Genomic DNA, 16,101 nt, shown 5'->3' with positions numbered 1-16,101 from the left:
ACAAGTAGAGATTTTAAGAAATCAAAGATAAAACATTAGAAAAAATTCAAATTTCTTTTATTTTCCCTAATTCTTAAGTTTTGTAAATCTTCAAAATAAAAAAAAAATAGCTGAGCTGTGAATTAGTAAATATTTGAACAAAACTGAATTGAATTCTGTGCCAGCTAAGCTCAAGAGCATTTATGATACTATTAATGCCATCCCACCTGGTTCTGCTCTTTAACCTTCCTTTGATACATCTACCTATGTTTTTATTCCCCACATTATTCTTACATCCAAGAGAGTAGATGTGATGAGATACGGAAAGAGTTCCCAATGTACAAAAAAAGGCTTTGTTCTGTAAAATTTGTTACTTGTAATTCACAATTTGTTTTTATGAAGAAATTGCATTTAACTAACATTATCTACTCACTTAGAAAATTAACTGCAATTGCTATTAATTACACAGGAAAATGGGATGGATAGAAAGCATAAACTTTCATTTTAGGCTTATATCTCAGCACTGTTCCTTACCAGCTTTGATATCTTGAACAAATTTCTGAATGTCATCTGTAAAGAATAGTCTCACTGTAGCATTGTTGTTAAGATTTTTGAGGAAATTTTTAGGCAGGGTAGTGTTCTGGTGATAACCAAGTGAGATTTAAAAATTTACCCTGCCTTAAAATATATTAGGATGTAGCCTGGCCTGTGGTGCAGTGGATAGAGCATCAGCCTGGAATGCTGAGGTCACTGGTTCAAAATATATTAGGATGTGTGGCAATACTGACATTTTATAATTTAAGTATTTTTTCAGGCTTCTTTAAATCTATTATAGTGAAATATTATTATTATTTTTACAGAGACAGAGAGTCAGAGAGAGGGATAGACAGGGACAGACAGACAGGAACGGAGAGATGAGAAGCATAAATCATTATTAGTTTTTCGTTGTGCATTGCAACACCTTAATTGTTCATTGATTGCCTTCTCATACGTGCCTTGACCACGGGCCTTCAGCAGACCGAGTAACCCCTTGCTCGAGCCAGCGACCTTGGGCTCAAGCTGGTGAGCTTTTGCTCAAACCAGATGAGCCCTCGCTCAAGCTGGCGACCTCGGGGTCTTGAACCTGGGTCTTCCGCATCCCAGTCCGACGCTCTATCCACTGCGCCACTGCCCAGTCAGGCTGAAATATTCTTATTAATGAACAGAAAATCACTGTGAACATAAAATAGAGATCCTGAACTTTTTGTCATGTCAATGGTACACCAGTTCTGTTATATTTTTGTTTATTCACATTTACTTTTTACCAAAATTGAGTCCACAGTATTCTTAGTAGCATTTGAAAGGTTTCATTCTGTAAACTTGTTCTCTTTCCTTTTCATTCCTCAATTTACTCATCAATAATAGGATTAGGGCATTGTGTATTATATTTTATAGAACAGCCATCAGTTTTACTAGAAAAATCAGTGTAATTTAAATCTTAATATCATATTAATCACCTCTATCAGGATAGACAAGAATTTTTTTTATATGGTAATAATATAGTCTAAAGCCTAAGGTAGTTTGTCAAAAGGACAGATTTAGGTCTCAGGTATGTGCTTTGAGAAATTGATGCTGTAACTTCTTTATGCATGATTTTGAAGATGCAAGTCACATACATTGGACATATGAATTTATTTTTACTTTTTAGTGGCCCTGGAAGGTTATCTTGAATTCTTGCTCAATTCATTTTTTTTGTATCTGCATAGTAACATATGATTAAAAGTGTTCCTTCAGTTTATGTACAGTGCATTTACTTATAGCTATTTGATTCATACCTCTTCACATTATTGTTTTGGTTATTTTTGTTTTTTGTTTCTGTTTTTTTCACAATATTGTCTAACACTGCTTTTAGAGAACAGAAATTGGTAATAATGCTTAGAAGTTTTCCACTCTTTTTCTTCATTTGAGGATTTCTTCCCCATCAGTATGTCACGTGTTTACTGGTGCTTGTATCCAAATCACAGATTTTCTATCACTATCAACATTAATTTCACGGAATAATATTTTGGAATAGTTTTGTAACATGACACCACTCAGTGTTTTTGTCAAGTGTTTTCTAGACGGGCATCTGGAAGGAAATGCCATAAGGTGGCTTATTTACCCTAAGGTAAACTTTCTGATTGGAGTGATACAGTTTTGGATTTTTATCATAGAGCCGGAAATTAAAGCCAATGAAAAATAATTTAGCTCTTTTTCTCAATAAAAATAAAAGGTTTTTCTAGTTGTTTTATCTTCATTTAGCCAGCATTTAAAGCCAAATGTGCCAGCCCACTTTGGATAGACCCAGGTAAAGACAGAAATACCATAGCTTCTAGGAATCTTAGCTTATCATTAGTGATATTTCATCTTGAGGTCATAACTTCATCTCCCATGACAAACCTGGATAGGAGAAGTCAGTTTTAGGGAAGATAGTGTAATACAGTTGTTTTCCAAGTTAGTCAGTAGGTCAACCAATTAATTCTCATTTTTTCTTAATTTCTTTTTTTCCCCTCCTACCTTTCCTGTCTATATGCTGTAATATTTACTATAGTAATTATTTATTAGGAATTTGACATGTCTTTTCATTAGAGGTGTTATTAGAGTCTTATTTATTACTTATTATAATTAGATCCTGTTATCTACTTTTAGAGTTGCTGTATATTAATTAGTCTGTTATTTTTCTGATTCAAATTGTGTAGATTTTGAGTGGACTGTATCAATCCTGTTTTTCCTCCTAAGACCAATCATTTTTAGTGCATGACTGAACAACAAAGGTTTTTGCCTGGGAACTCTTTTTTTTTTTTTTTTCTTTTTTTTTTTTGTATTTTTCTGAAGCTGGAAACGGGGAGAGACAGTCAGACTCCCGCATGCACCTGACCGGGATCCACCCGGCACGCCCACCAGGGGACGATGCTCTGCCCCTCCGGGGCGTCGCTCTGTTGCGACCAGAGCCACTCTAGCGCCTGAGGCATAGGCCAAGGAGCCATCCCCAGCGCCCGGGCCATCTTTGCTCCAATGGAGCCTCGGCTGCAGGAGGGGAAGAGAGAGACAGAAAGGAAGGAAAGGGGGAGGGGTGGAGAAGCAGATGGGCGCTTCTCCTGTGTACCCTGGCCGGGAATCGAACCCGGGCCTTCTGCACGCCAGGCCACGCTCTACCACTGAGCCAACCGGCCAGGGCTTGCCTGGGAACTCTTAAAATACCTTACAGCTTTAAATACATGTATACATATATAAAAGTAAAGTGGCTCTGATTTACAAAGGCAGTAGAATCTTACCTTGTCCTCTCTTAGTTTTTGCCCTATACCAACATGCCTCCCCCTTTTAAGCATTTGGGGGGAACTCTTTGGACTCTATAAATATGTCATCTACAGAAAAAACAACCATCCGGCCCTGGCCGGTTGGCTCAGCGGTAGAGCGTCGGCCTGGCGTGCGGGGGACCCGGGTTCAATTCCTGGCCAGGGCACATAGGAGAAGCGCCCATTTGCTTCTCCACCCTCCCCCCTCCTTCCTCTCTGTCTCTCTCTTGCCCTCCCGCAGCCAAGGCTCCATTGGAGCAAAGATGGCCCGGGCGCTGGGGATGGCTCCTTGGCCTCTGCCCCAGGCGCTAGAGTGACTCTGGTAGCGGCAGAGCGAAGCCCCGAAGGGGCAGAGCATCGCTCCCTGGTGGGCAGAGCGTGGCCCCTGGTGGGCGTGCCGGGTGGATCCCGGTGGGGCGCATGCGAGAGTCTGTCTGACTGTCCCCGTTTCCAGCTTCAGAAAAATACAAAAAAAAAAAAAAAAAAGAAAGAAAGAAAAAACAACCATCCTTCCCTAGGCACTCTATATCCTCTCCTTAGATCTTTGGCTTAGGAGGGAGGATATATACTTGGACCAAATCACTCTAGTGTTCTACAGAATCACCAAGCTGTACCTCAGATTTATGCTTTCCACTTTTTTGAAAGTCTTTGGAAGAACTAGCTTTGTGAATTCTCTTTATCTGTTTACTGGAGGACTATTGTTGAGGACATTGTTTGTTGTATTATATAATTTCACATATGAAAAGTTTCTAAGAGAGTTTATTTTATGGGAAATCTTAATCTTCTTTCAGGAAATGGTGTATTTCCTCATTTTTGGTAATGAAAATTTTTGTAAAAGGTTGACTTTTATTTTTGCCTTGAGTGCTTGAAAGCTTCACAGTTATGGCAGGTCTGTTGACCCGTATGGTTGACATGATTTCTTTTTTTCTCAATACATTTTTTTAAATTTCTTTTATGAATCTTATTGAGAATGTCTTTTTAAAATAAACTTTCTTTTTGGGAGGAGAGGATGTGTATGAAAATATTTACTAAAAAGTAAAGGAGCTGGAGGCAGAGAGACTCATTAGTAGACTCTTTAAAAATCTGGGCATGAGACAATAAAGGTCTGTTTGAAGGGCAAGGAATCAAGTAGAGAATTGTTGTATTTCCGGTCTAGTAATCTGGGCACTCGGGAGCTATGATCAAAGGAATTGGATGAGAGAAAAGTAAGGAAAAGGAAAAGATTACCTAAAAACAGAGGAGGAGAAATAAACTTGTAGACAAAGGTACTAAATTTGGTTTTAGATAAACTAAATTTTCATATGCATTGAAATGGTAATTTGGCTTTATCCTTTAATTTGTTAATGTATTGATAATACATAATACTAAGAAGTTTTTCACTTAATAAACCATCCATCATTCCTAGAACTAAATCCTTCTTAATCTTCCAGTATTATTGTGATATGACAGTGTATTATTTTAAGGCATAGGATATAACACATTGTATTAGTTTAAGATATAACAGCATTATGATTTAATAAATGTATATATTATGAAATGATGTCCACAATAATTTTAGTTAACATCCATCACTTCACATAGTTACAAACTTTTTTTTGATGAAAAAGTTTAAGAGATAATGAAAGCTTCTAAAAGAAACTTCCAAATATACACCATAATATTGTCAACTACAGTTACCAATATGTACAGTTAAATATGTATACTATATATTATATCCCCAGAACTTATTCAACTTATTACTGGAAGTTTGTACCTTTTACTTATTTTTCTCATTCCATACCTCACCTCTGGCAACCACAAATTTGTTCTGTTTCTGAGTTCTTTTTGTTTGTTTGTTCGGTTTTTTATTTTTTTTATTTTATTTTTTACTTTTTTATTTTATTTTTATTTTATTTTTAGTCCTCATGTGATCATGCACTATTTATCTGTCTGACTTGTGTGACTTAGCATAATGCCTTTTAAGGTCCATCCATGTTGTTGCAGTGTCAGAATTTTCTTCTTTTTTGTGGCTGAGTAATATTTTATAAAAATGTATCCCATATTTTCTTGGGTTTTTTTTTTGTTGTTTTTTGTATTTTTCTGAAGCTGGAAACGAGGAGAGACAGACAGACTCCCGCATGCGCCCAACTGGGATCCACCCGGCACGCCCACCAGGGGGCGATGCTCTGCCCCTCCGGGGCGTCGCTCTTTTGCAACCAGAGCCACTTCAGCACCTGGGGCAGAGGCCAAGGAGCCATCCCCAGCGCCTGGGCCATCTTTGCTCCAATGGAGCCTCGCTGCGGGAGGGGAAAAGAGAGACAGAGAGGAAGGAGAGGGGGAGGGGTGGAGAAGCAGATGGGCGCTTCTCCTGTGTGCCCTGGCCGGGAATCGAACCCGGGCCTTCTGCATGCCAGGCCGACGCTCTACCACTGAGCCAACCGGCCAGGGCTTCCCATATTTTCTTTATTTATGTTATCAATTGGTGGACATTTAGGTTGTTTCCAAGTCTTGTAGGGTTATTGTAACCCTTCCTAGTCTTGATGTACTATTATTGCTTTCACTAATATTTAATTAGCTAATAAGGATTTTTACATCTGTGCTTACAAGAGATATTGATCTGTAGGATTCTTTTATTTTGCTGTTCTGTCCAGGTTATTATTAAAGTTTATGTGAGGTATTAAATGCTCATAAATGGTATTTATTCTTCCTTCTGTAATTTGATTCTTTTTCAAGAGTTGGTAAAGCTACTTGGTAAGGATCTGGATCTGATGCCTTTTCAGATAGGGTATGTATGTGTTGGTATAAAGATGGTGGAGATTTCTGACTACCAGTTTAGTTTCTTTCATGGTTACTTTTTCTTTCAGGTTTACTTCCTTTTGAGGGGGGGGGTGTCAATTTTTATCATGGTTTTAGGTACTTGGTCATTCATACGGTATGTTGTATTTAAGAGTCTGGAGTTTAGAAAAGAAGTCAGCCTGGAAATGAAGATTTAATTATCAACATGGGAGTGAAAAAACTTTTCAAGCCAAGTTTTAAAAATTAAGAGTGAAGGGAACAAAGATAGAATTTGTGTCTAGCAGCCTCTCGCTCTTTCTGTTTTTTTAAAATTTTTATTATATAGTATAGTTTAACCATTATAATCAATATGTCATACCTACTTAGAAAGGAGAAGTGCTCTAAATATTAGCCACTCACCCTTGGCAATGCTTGACAGGCATGGTGGCAAAAGGGAATGGAGGAACAGTCAGAGGTCTCAGGTCTCAGTAAGGTAGACTTGTTAAGCAGTATTTGCATAGTAACTAATATAAAGTGCATGTGTTTGTTTTGATTTTGTTTTATTGTACAAGTGTGCCCTTTCCTCAGACTTAGTCTAAGTTTCTAGGGAAAACAGGCCCCAAATCAGAATCTTTAAATTTTGTATTTTATTAATCTGTCCCCCTGAAATGAGTCTTGAATAGGAATGATTGTTTCTACATTATTAAATTAGGTAAACTGAGGTTCAAGGAATGAATTTTATCTAAAGTTTTTCTGTTCTTGACTCATTCATTTATATATTTACTTTTACTTTTCAAGGTAAAACTCATACTGGTTTGGGATTCCAGCCAAATGTTCCACTCATCAATTTATTACTTTTCAACTCTATATTCATCCTTCATTGGCTGCACTGGAGAAATTGATGGGAATCTTTTAGGTGGATTTACATTGCCACTTGGTACAGTGTCAAATTTTGTCAATTGATGGTGCTAGAATAGTCCCACAGAAAGAGGAAGTGATCTTCTTTCACACCCCCGGAGTGCTTGCAGTTTCCCTGCTTCCTGCAGTCACAGTGATGAGCAATACCCTACACCAGGGGTCCCCAAACTATGGCCCGAGGGCTGCATGCAGCCCCCTGAAGCCATTTATCCGGCCCCTGCCGCACTTTTGGAAGAGGCACCTCTTTCATTGGTGGTCAGTGAGAGGAGCATAGTTCCCATTGAAATACTGGTCAGTTTGTTGATTTAAATTTACTTTTTCTTTATTTTAAATATTGTATTTGTTCCTGTTTTGTTTTTTTACTTGAAAATAAAATGTGTGCAGTGTGCATAGGGATTTGTTCATAGTTTTTTTATAGTCCGGCCCTCCAACGGTCTGAGGGACAGTGAACTGGCCCCCTGTGTAAAAAGTTTGGGGACCCCTGCCCTACACCCAGTAGCTTTCTCCTGACCCTGTTACTCCCTCATAGGCACACCCTGCATGGTTTTGTAGCAGAGTACCCCTGCTGCCTGTAGCACTAGCGGTGACAGTATCTGGCTTCTGCAGTATTTGGCAACCAGCAGCTTCTTTCAGTGGTTTCATATGGGAGACACCTCCCCATGCATGGCTTTTCTTAACCGTAGAGGCTTGCTGGATGGCCTCACAGCAACTCCTCTACCATCCAGTGAGCCATCGCTGTGACCTATCCAGCGGTACCTGCTTCTCAGCCAGGCGTGGGAAATGGGATTCTTTCAGCTTCACTCTGTTTCAGTTCTAGGGATAGTAGTGGCTCCTTATATCTGCTATTTGTATATTTTTTAAAGTTCTCTTCTTTGTTCTCTCATTACTTTAATACTCTTCAGTTAATAATTCTTTATATTAAACTTTTCCTGTTTAAATGGAGTGATTTCTAATTCTTGATTGGACCTTGACTGAAACACTATATGTGTATAAAATGCATGGAGTCTAATACATATAAAGTATTGATTTAGATGCTTCTTTAGATTGCATTCTTTAGCATGACTGTGGAATATAATGTTAGTTTTGATGACTTATATTGATTTCAAACTATAAGTTCAGAACCAGAATTTTAGATATATGCATCAGTAATGTGATCTTATGTCATGTGGTTAATAGATTAGACATCTCTCTACTAATGAATTTTAAAAAAACCTCCATTGGAATTAAAATCACTTTGCAGTATTTAGTTTCTGCATAAATTTAGTAATATCCTTAGTAATTTTATGATGTAGGTTTCAAATATCATCACCCCATTTTCTATAAGAAGAAATTGAGACTCTAAAGTTCAAGGGGTATTCCTTAATAACCTTGGACATTTCCTATCCTTTCAATGATAAGTTCAGTAGAATATATATCACTTGATCAGTTAAAACTACTATGTGCAATGCCAGCCATGTCTGTCATAGATAGACCCCTCCCCCAACCCTATCCACACACATCACAATCTTTACAAATTTTGTAAGGTTGCCACTTTCATATTTTCTTTTTCTCTGAAATCCATAGTACATTAAATTGAAGGCATTTATATTCCTATGTCACATTAGCATCACTTTAGCTTACTAGATAGTATTTTGTTTTTACTTGATTGCAAATGTTGATTTCTCCTTTTTCAGTTTGCAAAACTCTGTCACAGGAAATCTGTAGCTAAATATCACTTTATGATTTCCATCTGCTCAAGTACAATAGTGTTTATGGCACAGTCCAGATTGCACTGTGATAGAAATATCCTGTTATAGCAGATAGAATTTAAAATGATCATTGTATATTCTAATGAGAAAACATTTTTAAACAAGTACTTCACTTAATTTCAAAGCAGAGTAACTGAGCACTACAATTTGATGACAGCATCTGCTTTACAGTGTATGTTTGTGATGTCAACAATAAAAACTTTTTCTGACTCCCATATAAATTGATTAGTTTGCTCATGTGTATACTAATAATAGAAGCCAGGCAGGTGGAGGGGTTGTATAAGTCAATTTAAATATCCTTAAATTTTTTTTTCTTTTACCATGAAGCTTATCTTCCATTATTGTGTGCCTTAGCTCTGAGAGTGGGGTAGGAGTGTTATTTTGAGGGTTTTTTAAAATTATGTGGTAATATAATTTTTGCTAAATTTTATTCTTGGGAATATGTTGGCATTTACTAAATAAAAACAGTTCCCCTTGCCTGACCAGGTGGTGGCGCAGTGGGTAGAGTGTCGGACTGGGATGCGGAAGGACCCGGTTCGAGACCCCGAGGTCGCCAGCTTGAGCGCGGGCTCATCTGGCTTGAGCAAAGAGCTCACCAGCTTAGACCCAAGGCCGCTGGCTCCAGCAGGGGGTTACTCGGTCTGCTGAAGGCCCACAGTAAAGGCACATGTGAGAAAGCAATCAATGAACAACTAAGAAGTTGCAACGCGCAACAAGAAACTGATGATTGATGCTTCTCATCTCTCTCCGTTCCTGTCTGTCTGTCCCTGTCTATCTCTGCCTCTGTAAAAAAAACCAAAAAAACAAACAAAAAAAAAACAGTTCCCCTTATCACATGGAACTCTAGCCATTTCAAATCTTTTTGGCTCTAGAGTGAAGGAGTTAAAGAAAGGAGATATAAAAATGATGGTCACTGGAGTATCATAAAGTATTGAGAAATGCCAAGGTTTTTAGTTCCCACAGTGTGTGTTTGCCTGTTACAGATGCATCTCGGAATTCAGCTGCCCTCCGGTCATTTACTTACCTGTTTCCTATTCTAGATGCAGGACAAGGTGAATGAGGAAAACCACTCTGCCCTCCATTAAAGCTCTGCTGTCCTCTTAATCACAAAGTGGTAGTATGTTTCCTGGGTTTCAAACGGAGTTTACATACCTGTAGTTCTTAATTAACTGTTATTGTTCCTTTCTTTAGGTTTCGTATGCTAGGGCTGCCATAACAAAGTAACACAGACTGGGTGGTTTAAACAGTAGAAATTTATTTTCTTAGTGTTCTGGAGGCTAAAAGTCTGAGATCAAAGTGTTGGCAGGATTGATTTTTTCCTGGCCTCTCACCATGGCAGTCTTCTCCCTCTGACTTCATAGTGTTTGTCTGTATCCTAATCTCTCTTTATAAAGACACCAAATTGGATAGGGGCCCACCCACAGACTTTATTTTACCTTAATTACCTCTTTAAAGACCCTATCTTCAAATCCAGTTAATTTCTAAAGTACTGGGGATTAGGATTTTAGCATATGAATTTGGTGGGTGTGAGGGGACAACTCTTCTGCATTCTGCAACTCTACTACACTATAGATACCAGATATGTAAGTTTTACTACACCAACCAATTTTCTAACCTCCAGGCATCAACTGGGTGTTGTAAAATTCAATTATGACACTCATTTACCTGGAGTTAGCATCAGGACCCACAGGTTAATGACTTGGTTCCCACAAGTCTACTCCTCCATGTAGATGTCAGTTGGAAGTTTATGTTGTCACCTTACTTCTGAATAACCAGCTATAAACTGGAGGTTCCCACAATTCCTTCCTCAAGTTTGATAATTTACTAGAATGGTTCACAGAACTCAGGAAGGGTTTACCTAATAGATTACTACTCTGTTATAAAGGGATACAATTCAGAAACAACCAGATGGAAGATGCGTAGGACAAGGTATGAGGGAAGGGGTGTGGAGCTGCCATGCCCTGTCCGAGGATGCCGCCCCTACTGCACTGATGAACCTTGATGTGTTCACCAATCCAGCAGCTCCCCAAAACCTCTTTGGCTAGGGTCTTTTTTGGTTTGTTTTTTTAAATGGAGGCTTTGTTACCTAAGGTATGATTGATTGATTGATTGATTAAGTCACTAGCCACTGATGGATGACTAACTCAACCTTTAAATCCCATTCCTTTTTCCTATGGGGAGAAGGTGGGCTGCAACTTCCAACCTTCTCATCACATGGTTGGTTCCCCTGACAACTGGCCCTCATCCTGAGGCTATCTAGCAGATTTCTGAAAGTCCCCACATTAACATAAATTTAGATGTGTTTAAAATGGGCTTGTTATGAGAATAACCTAAGAACAAATTTTTAATTTATGGTTCTAGAGCTGTTTTGGAAACAGATCAAAAAATGATTCTTTCATTCTTTTCACTTAGAATATTACAGGGCTTTTAGGAGCTCTGGCCATGAACTGTGGTAAATACAGTTTAGCCCATAACAAGATTCTTAGCCTTCATCAAAATGAAGTATGACCTTAAAGTTTGAGAATCATTCTATAAAGATACACTGAGTCCTCTCGCCTGACTTACTATCTTTGTATCCTCTGTGCACCTGCCCTCCCATCCAGGGTGACCTTTTTCCCTGTCCCAGATACTGGCTAGGAAGTTAGTTAAGGGGTAATTTAAGGGATTATTAGGTGGAGTGTGTTCACCTGAAGATTTCCACTGATTTGTCTTTATTATCATGTTCTTTCATTATATACAAATGGTAGTATGGGATGCAGGCCCAGCCCACCAGCCTTCCAGCATACTTCTTTTGAATTTGCAGGAGGGTACACAATTCAGATCTTGTTCAGAGACCATGTGATATTGATTCCTTCTTATAGCCAATAATTGCTTTCCCTACAAAGATTTCATCCTCTTCAATGAATCCCTTTTTGGAATAAAATAAATTTTAAGTTAGGCTATTCAGCTTTGCTTGTCAAATTCATATTTTTTAAACAAAAAATAAAGCTGATCAGATAGTTTGTACAAATGGTGATATCACATATCCAGCAACTTTGGCTGTACATTTCCACCTAAAGTTTTATTCTCATTTATTTTATGCCAATTAGAAAATGATATCCTGCTTGTTATAATATGTGATGTTCAAGATCACAGAACAGTCTGGAACTAACAGCTTTGTACTTTGTGTCAATTTATTTGTGTGAAGGAACTAGGTATGCTGTTTTGGCTCAGGATTCCTAAATTATTTTGAGATATTAGAAAGGAAAAGTAGAATGGCTGTGATATTTGATAGTGATAATTTTAATTTGACAATTGATTAGTTTTATTAAGTGGAAAAATGGATGTTTTCTTAAGATAAACTTTTCATATTGAAGATACAAAATGAAAAGTACATTTTTCACAACCTATTATATAACATTTAAAATAGTTCCAACACTGACCTGTGGTGGCACAGTGGATAAAGTGTCGACCTGGAACGCTGAGTTTTCCGGTTCAAAACCCTGGGCTTGCCTGGTAGAGGCACGTATGGGAGTTTATGCTTCCTGCTGTTCCAGCTTCCCTCTCCTCTAAAATGAATTTAAAAAATGAAATATTTTCAACAATCTTTTAATGGGTATGGGAAAACAGAAGTCCTCATATATTATTAGAGAGTACAGTTTTGCCATATTTTGACGTGTGTTCCAAAATCACTGTGCTAGGCAAAATTGTGCAATAAAAAACAGGTGTGAGGCCAGTGGCTGCCCCCCATGGCCATGCAGGCTCATTGGATTTGGGCAGATGGTAAAAGAACTGTGGAGCCAGAAAATGGTGGGCCATTCTGTTTATTAAAGTTTTGTAATGGCTGACAAACAGGCAAGGAAGACCACTTCCCTCCCTTTCTTCGGACTCACAGGTCCTCACCAGCCTCAGCACTCCCCAGGCAAACAGGCCAGGCCCCAAGCTCCTGAGCACCTAGGACTCCCTGGACTAACTCTCCATGGCTCATTGCCCCCACAAGTAAAACAGAGTAGGCAGAAATACCCCTTCTCGGCAAACAATAGCAAACAGTGGCCTCTCCCAAGCAGTAAGGCAATCCGCAATTTGCAACCTGCCTCCCTGAGGGCAAGCACCCACAACCTTCCATAGACTATACACACCTGGCGCTGCCCCAATACAAGCGAGCAAACCTAAAAAACACTTGTTATAAACTTGTTTGCCCAACAAACAGAACTATGAGAAAAGTGAGGTTGGAGAACAATATTCAAAAACTTCATTACTGGCATGCACGAAAAATGTAAGAATCTAATAAAAATTGTAAAAAAAGTTAAATTGTTAAACTACAATACATATGGCACTTGACAGATCTGAAGTTTGCTTGTGTAAGTCAGTGTGGGAAGAGTTACAGTTTGTGAGTTATTGTGAAGTGGTGGAAGGAAGGATATCTGAAACGGGATGAAAACTTAGTGGATTTGAGTGGGATCAGTGAATGTCTGAATTCATGGGTGTAAGAAAATTTGATATACAAAATTCCAAATGTAAAACACACTGAGGATGATTGAGTCATTAAGGTATCATTAATGCTACTGTCTTTTTTCAAGCAGTGAGCTTTTCCCTATATTTTAAGGTAACCAATCGTCCTCTTTTAGGGAGGACAGTCCTTCTTTTGTAAGTTCCGTCCTCCCTCGAAAAGTGTCCTCCTTTTTTGATATTGGAAGACTAATCTGTAAATATCTGTACTTGATCGATGCAGAGTCGATCCATTGAGTGTGACTTATCTGTATTTGACATGACGATTCATCAAGGATCACTACGGTGTGGTGAGACACAATTATGAGATGCATGCGCTCCGCACAGGAGACCCTGAGAGAGCACGTGATAGACGGAGCGCTCAAATGGCTTTGTGCACTTCTTACTGAAACACCACATGGCACACACGACATTGTAGACTCACGGTTATTTCTTTTTCAGTGAATATTCAATCATAGACAGATAAGCACAATTCATGTTTTATTAATTCATTATCTATTTAATAATTTCCAATACGCATAATTTTGTTTACAAGTATTTTCCTGAAATTCGAGTTTTAAAGTGGAAATTTAATCTCAAACTATATCTATTAATAATGCATTTTGATTAAATAGTTACATAAAGCAGACTTTTTAAATTAGGAAATGATAAATACACCCGAATATCACTCCCAATTAGTGGTTTTGATATTTAGTTTTACTAAATGAGTACTTTTTTCTTACAATTATTATTAAAAATTAATAGGCATGTAAGCATAATTACAATATAAAATATTACAAATGTCTTTATTACGCATCTATCATATTAAAGTGTATTGTTGCAATGAATAAAATGTTTCTTTTATTTATGATATTGTTTTCTTCAGTTTGTTTTTTTCCTCTTCATTGTAAAAATGTTGCTCACCTTACATATTTAAAACATGTTTTTAGGATTTAAAATTTATTTTTGGGGGTTAAGATACTGGAACATATATTCAGTTTAGAGTCATGAAGAGCCATTGAAAATTTTTGAGGACAAAGAAAAGACATCTTAAGTCTTTAATATTTGAAGAGCTGTCATTAGATGATATTAAGTTCTGTGTTTCTCAAAAGGACAAAAATGTGGCTAAAGGATATAGGAGATAGAGGAAAACTGATTTCAGCCGAATAAAAGAGCATTCTAACAGTTATGAAAAATTGTAAGAGCTTTGTCATAAAGGCTTCTTCTGGTGGCAATTGTGTGTACAGAGATTTCTGTAGGGATTAATGGTGAAATGGAGAGATATGTAGTCCTTTTCTTAGAATCAAGCTGATCTCAATTTTGAATGCTGTGCCACTTAGGAACTACTATAACCTTGGGTAATAAACTTAATTTATTTTATTTTATTTTTTTTTCTGAAGCTGGAAACGGGGAGAGACAGTCAGACAGACTCCCGCATGCGCCCAACCGGGATCTACCCGGCACGCCCACCAGGGGTGATGCTCTGCCCACCAGGGGGCCATGCTCCACCCCTCCGGGGCGTCGCTCTGCCGGGACCAGAGCCACTCTAGAGCCTGGGGCAGAGGCCAAGGAGCCATCCCCAGCGCCTGGGCCATCTTTGCTCCAATGGAGCCTTGGCTGCGGGAGGGCAAGAGAGAGACCGAGAGGAAGGAGGGGGTGGAGGTGGAGAAGCAAATGGGCGCTTCTCCTATGTGCCCTGGCCAGGAATCGAACCCCGGTCCCCCGCACGCCAGGCCGACGCTCTACTGCTGAGCCAACCGGCCAGGGCAATAAACTTAACTTTTTAAATTTCCTTAACATGGTAAAATGTATCTCACAGGACTGCTGTGAGGATTAAGAAAAGGTGAACTATACAACACCGTATTATATACTGTTCACAAAAATTAGGAGATATTTCAAAATGAATATAAAGCAATAAAAAAAAGAAGTGTTTGATTTTTCTTATTAAACAAGAACATCAGAGCCTGACCAGGAGGTGGCACAGTGGATAGAGTGTCAGATTAGAACACAGAGTACTTAGTCTCGAAACTCCAAGGTCGCCAGCTTGAGCACGGGCTCATCTGACTTGAGCAGCGGGTCACTTGGTTTACTGTAGCCCCCCCACCCCACCCCTCCATCAAGGCGCATATGAGAAAGCAGTCATTGAACAACTAAGGTGCCACAACAAAGAATTGATGCTTCTCATCTCTCTCCCTTCTTGTCTGTCTGCCCCTATCTGTCCCTCTCTCTAACTCTCTCTGACTCTCTTTCTCTGTCAGAAAAAAAAAAAAAATCAGAAAAGCAAACAAGTCAAAGGAAATTGTTTGATTATGCAAATAAGATGGAAAACAAACTTTTATTTCATTGGTGAAAATGCACTATACAAAAGGCTGAAAGTACTGGAGCATCTGCACGTTCCCTGATCCCCTAATTTTTGTGAGCAATGTATTAGGCTTTCAATAAATTGCTGCTGTTACTAATGAAATAAGAACCTTTTTGGATACCAGGTTTTACTGTTTGGTTTCTAAGATCCATTCTAAAGCTGGTATTTGGTAAATTTTATTTTACATGTTGTTTTAAGTATACGTTTATATATATCTGTATTGAATTATCATAACAAAAATCTAATTTTGAATTTTGAGAAATTATTTAGTAAATGCCTTTATTGTGTGATAAATATACTTAAAGTATATTTTAAGAATTAAAAGATATGTTTTACAGTTAAGGTAATTACATAAGGTTAAACAACTACAGATGTCACAGTAGAGACTATATCAGCTGGAATTCATCCGTAAAAAGAAATTCACTATGCATTTCAACAGAGGGGATTTATTTAATAAAGGGAATTGGTTACATAGGTGTTGGGGGTTGAATGAATGCAAAAATAGTTTGTAAATCCCCAGCCCCAGGATCATAGAGCAGAGTCTGGAAGGATAAATTTG

At 38.3% G+C, this 16,101-nt stretch overlaps 1 protein-coding gene and 1 non-coding gene across 3 annotated transcripts in view; one reads left to right on the top strand and one right to left on the bottom strand.

Moving 5' to 3' along the window:
• Nucleotides 1–16,101, top strand: part of HS2ST1 (heparan sulfate 2-O-sulfotransferase 1) — a 225,236-nt gene that overhangs the window by 112,544 nt on the left and 96,591 nt on the right. The gene's annotated exons all lie outside the window — the stretch shown is intronic.
• TRNAA-GGC (transfer RNA alanine (anticodon GGC)) lies at nt 5,646–5,721 on the bottom strand. The gene has a single exon. It is a non-coding gene; the product is annotated as a tRNA-Ala (tRNA).

Source organism: Saccopteryx bilineata, chromosome 3, assembly GCF_036850765.1.
Source record: "Saccopteryx bilineata isolate mSacBil1 chromosome 3, mSacBil1_pri_phased_curated, whole genome shotgun sequence".
Taxonomy (NCBI): domain Eukaryota; kingdom Metazoa; phylum Chordata; class Mammalia; order Chiroptera; family Emballonuridae; genus Saccopteryx; species Saccopteryx bilineata.
The sequence above is the reverse complement of the archived record's forward strand: the minus strand, read 5'-3'. Positions and strand labels throughout refer to the sequence as shown.